At 67.2% G+C, this 4,769-nt stretch overlaps 1 protein-coding gene across 1 annotated transcript in view; it reads left to right on the top strand.

Annotated features, from left to right (window-relative positions):
- The window catches only part of LOC113201679 (protein TMEPAI-like), a 118,046-nt gene that overhangs the window by 108,158 nt on the left and 5,119 nt on the right, over positions 1-4,769 (top strand). The window lies entirely within an intron of this gene.

Here is a 4,769-nt window from a genome sequence, read left to right as displayed (position 1 = left end):
CCCCCCTCCCCGCCCCTCACCGCTCCCCTCTGCAGGGCTAGTCGGGATCGATGTGAGGGCGCGGGGGGCGGCGCGGCGGGCGAGGGGGGTGGACGACGTCTGGCCTCCCCGTTGGCGGCGCGGCGTAGCGATAGTGAAAGTACACTGCTCCATGGTTTATGGCCACGCAGCATCAGCTGGCCCGGCGCTGGGCGGCGGCCTTCTGCTCGGCCCAGCCAGCCGCCGGGTCCGAGGGGGTCTAGGCCCCAGCCCCCCTCCCCCCCAAGCAGGCCACGCCCCCAAACCAACTCGCCCATCCTGCTCGCGGTGGTTTTTGTTTCACTCGCCAAACTGCTGCTTTTGAACCCACACCGCTCTCACAGTAGTCAGTAGTATCTCATTGAAAGTTTCGCCGTTCTGCGTGGGGTGTTTTTTCCTCGCCTGCCCCTGCTGCTGCTGCCGCCCCCGCCCCGACCGCCGCCGTGGCGGTGGCGGCAGCTGGGCGTTATAGACATGCTGGCGGCGCCGGCGACAAAGTTCGGCGCCGTGCCACGCCGCAGCCCTCCGACGCCATGGAGCGTATGGTTGCGATTGGCGTGGCCCAGTTCTGCCCCGCGCCGCCCCGCGCAGGCCCGCGCCCTTCACCCAAAGTGTGGGGCGGGCGGGCATACCCCCTGCGAAGGGGGCGCGCGGGGTAGAGCCGCCGCGGCCCCGCCCCCTCGTGTTGGTCTCGTCTCCTCGTCGTCTCAGAGTGTCCCGGGGGAGGAGTCCGGTTCCGGTGGAGTGAAGGGGTGAGCGGAGCGGGGCCGATGTGTCGGGCTGTTTGGCCAAAAGCTGCAGACGCACTCGTTGACCTCAGGCAGGCCGAGAGAGAGAGAGAGAGAGACTCTGCCACGTCCGACGATGATGATGGCTTTATTTTAGCGGTCAGCTGGCCCCCCGTCGTGTTGCCAGCCAGCGCCCTCCTGCACTTTGGCACCGTCGCGACCCGCGCGCGCGGGCGTGTGTACAAAGGTGCCGTTCATATTTGATTTTTGTGTAATCTTTGTTCTGGCTGTTAAACTTGGAGCTGGCAGTGCGTCTCATCCCATCCGGTGGTGGCGCGCTGCGGGGCTGGTGGTGCGCGCGCGTCGTCGGTTTGGCGGCCGAGGCAGACAGGGCGGCTGCGAGTTGAGGCTGCCGACTGACCTTGCGAACTGCCTCGATCCACTCGAGAAACGTTTACTAGTAAAAGAAACCGAAGGACACCGTTTTCGTAACGTATGTGAGGGACCAAAGGTTGTCAAAGTTGATACGTACACTCATTCGCGCAGCCAGATGAAACTCTAAAAGCCGCATTTCAGTCTGGTCTGCTCTGACTGCAAGCATGTTCTATTGCTATTGCTTTCAAAAGCCGATTTTCCGTTCTTGAGCCGGGCAAACGTTTGTGAACCGTGAACCACTAAACTAAAGACCGACCCGGGCAGACCCGGCTTTGCTCTCTGGGCTTGGGTGTGTCAAAAGGTGGCGTTGTCCACGCCGCCTTGCCGCCCTGCCTCTCGTGAACCTCTCCCTCATGGGCCCTTCCCCTCCTCTCCTGAACTTGTCTCTCCGAGTCTCCTTGATAACAATGGCGTCCTCATGGCTTTTGTCCATTGTGCCGGGTCTCTCTGCCGGCGTCGTGCCGCCGCTGCGTAACAGTGCATCGCCGCTGTGGCAATGCGCGTCCCCTCTCGCCCTCTCTCTCTCTCTCTCTCTCCCTCTCTCCCTCACACACACACACGCGCGCACGCGTTTTTCACTTGCCTTGTTTCTCCCTGTCTCTCGCTGCTCCCCTGTGTTCCTCCTCTCCCTTCATTACTTTTTTCCCTCCCTCTCTCTCTCTCTGCCTCGTATTTCACAATGAGGGCCTATTTTCCTCCCCGGTGTGGATTCACTGGATTCTGCGTACGCCACACACCCCTCAGCTCGGCTGCGCTGCTCTGCCACCTTTTTCTGACCGCATTATTGTAATGTGTCTGGGCCGGGTCGGTGTCGCTCGCAGTCTGTTATGTCGCGGATTGGCCGGGACGTCGTTAAGTGATCGAATGAATGGCGGGGCGGGGTCGGGGCGGACGCGATCCTGGAGGATTCCGGAGGGACCCGCGGGGAGGACGCGCAGCGCAGGACCCGTCCTCTTTTACGACCTCGACGGCGGCGGCGGCGGCTGCTGTTCGGCACGGCGGGGAGCGCGGAGGAGGAGGAGGAGGAGGAGGAGGAGGTGGTGTATAGTGTCGGCCAGGCCCGGGCCTTATCTCCCGCAGGGTGCATCGCTCGGACTCCACCGTGACGGGACGGGGCACTCTTGTACCCGATTTACTATCCGCTCTGGGTCCACTGGCCTCCCGCCTGCTCTGCCCTGCCCCCCCGCTCTCGGCCAGACACCTTGGCGGGGCCCGGCCGGGCCCACATGGGGCCGTGCGTGAGATGCGATAGACTTGGGGGGAGGGGGGGGGGAGGGGGCCGCCGGCTGGGCCGAGCCTACCTGACGCACCCGCTCCGACACCCCTTCCCTCCCCCGACTGCCTCCGGGCCCGGGTCGGCTGTGGGCCACTTATGGCTGCCGCTCCAACCGCCCGCCGCCGCCGCCGTACGTAGTGTTTTATTTGATTTAGTCCGGGTGTTGGGCCGGGGTCGGGCCGGGCCCAGGGCGGCCGTGTTGATGACGGTGGGGGTCCGAATGGTCCCGCCCGCGCAGCGCTGTCCCCGCCGGCCGATGACTATCGTCGCCGCGCTGCCCCACTCCCCTCCTCTCTCCCCCGCCGCCTTGGCGGTGGGTTTGCACGCCCCGGTCACGAGTGACGCATCGCATCACGTCCGGGCCACGCGCAAAGCCCGTTTGCGAATCTTGTGGCGGGCGCGCTGTGTGTCCGTCTGGGGCGGGGTGTGCTCATGTAGGAACAACGCCTTATCGGCCGACTGGGGTGATCAGGATGGGTATCCCCTAGCCCCGCCCCGCCCCTCCTGCTCACACGGTCACTGCCTGATACGCGTCCGTGACCCGCGGGGCGGGGGAGCGCACAGGGCGAAGTGGCGCGATGCGGTCTGGTGTCTGGTCAGCGAACTGCTGCGTTTTTTGTCGCCGCCGCCGATGTGTGTGGCTGCTCGCTCCACATTTTCCACACTGCACTAGAGTGAAGAAGATGTCTGGTTTGTTGTTGTTTTTTTGCTGTCGGAAAAAGTGTGCTTCTTGGTGTGTATCTCGAAGGCGCAGCAGCAGGCGCCGCCGGGAGCGCGGCTTCCCCATCCGTCTACACGGGGAGGGCGCGCGGTGGTAGGCTGAGCAGGGGAGGCAGGAAGGGATGATCCGTGCACGCTCCAGTAGTCTTGGCGCGCCGTGCCGTGGCGTGGCGTGGCGCACGCTCACCCTCTGTCCCGTCCCTGCTGCTCCCCTCCGCGGCGTGATGCAGCCAGTGCACCCCGCAGGGCCGGGGCGGCGCGCGGCGGGGCGCGGCGTGGCGTGCCGAGTCTAGCGGAGCCGGCAGACACGCTGACGTCAGCGCCGCCCCCACCCTGCTGCGGGCCGTCTGCCATGCGCTGCTGCGCCCCGCCCCGCCCCCGCAGCGCCCCGCGCCGCACCGAGCCACACGTGCGTTTGCAGATTGCGTAACCGCGAGCCGCCGTCGCGTCGCTGTCTCGCCGGTCCGGCCTGTGCAGCGGCGGCGCGGGGCGGCGCGGGGCGGCTATCGCCTGGACGGCTGGACGGCCGGTGAGGCCGGTGACAGCTCGGCGACGCACCGCGACGCCGCCTGCGTGGGGGGCAGTCACCCGGCCCCTGCGGCCTGCGGGGCGGGGACCCTGCCCGGCCCTGTAGCGGGCGGCGCGGCGCGGTCTGGGGCGCGAGCCGGATACGCGTACGTACGTGGTTACTTGGTCTGGCGGGCGCGCCGGCCCCAACGGGGCCAGACGTCACACCGTCAGACAGCCGGGGCCGGCCGTGGCGGTGACGACGAGGGCAGCGAACCACTATCAATGTCGCTCCAATGCTGTACCCTCTTTTTAAAAAGTGTGGCGGCGGCCGCGACGGCGGGAGCCTTCTTGCACCACCAGCGGCCGTCTGGCCTGGGGGTGCAGCGGCGTGTAAAGTCTTTCTTTGACGGACACAAAATAACTCTGTACACTTGGCTGGCGCGATGTCTGGGCCGGGCGGGCCGCCGGGGCCGGCCGACTGTACTGTCTCAGTCGTTATCGGCGGGCGTGGCGGGGCGCGGTGCAGCTATACGCCTCTCCCGTTCTCTCTCTCTCACGCGAGTTCTCTCTCACCCACCCGGCCCTCCCCCACGATCCCAACTTTGAGCGCAGAGCGTCTGCGCCTCCAGTGTCCCGTTAAAGGCCCTCGAGCGCCCTGTGTCCGAGAGAGCTTGGCCGGCGGGGCCCCCCGAGTGCGCACCTGGCCCAGCCCGCCGCGGGCCGGGCGCGGCCACGTCCGCAGCGCCTGCAGAGTCGTTGAGTAATGTTATTTGCTTATGAGCCGCCGTCTGTGTAGCGTCTGCAGCTCAGGCGGCGGCGGCGCGGCTGCGGCGCGGCGGGGAAGGCGTATTACCACCACAGACACACGGTTCGAGCCGAGCCTGTACCCGCCCCGCCTGGCTGGCTGGCTGGCTGGCTGGCTGCGGCGCTGGTTGGGGGGCGGCTGCGGGTCGGCGCGGGGCCGCGCGTCTGAGCCGGGCCGGGCCAGCGGGCGGGGGCGGGGAGGGTGGGCGGCAGTCAGACAGTCAGTCAGGCCGAGTGGGACCAGACACGTGTGTACTCGGCCCGGCTCGGCTCGGCTC

This window comes from Frankliniella occidentalis, unplaced genomic scaffold (genome assembly GCF_000697945.3).
Source record: "Frankliniella occidentalis isolate FOCC.00 unplaced genomic scaffold, Focc_3.1 Scaffold286, whole genome shotgun sequence".
In the NCBI taxonomy this organism is placed as follows: domain Eukaryota; kingdom Metazoa; phylum Arthropoda; class Insecta; order Thysanoptera; family Thripidae; genus Frankliniella; species Frankliniella occidentalis.
This window is presented reverse-complemented; position numbering and strand designations above follow the sequence as displayed.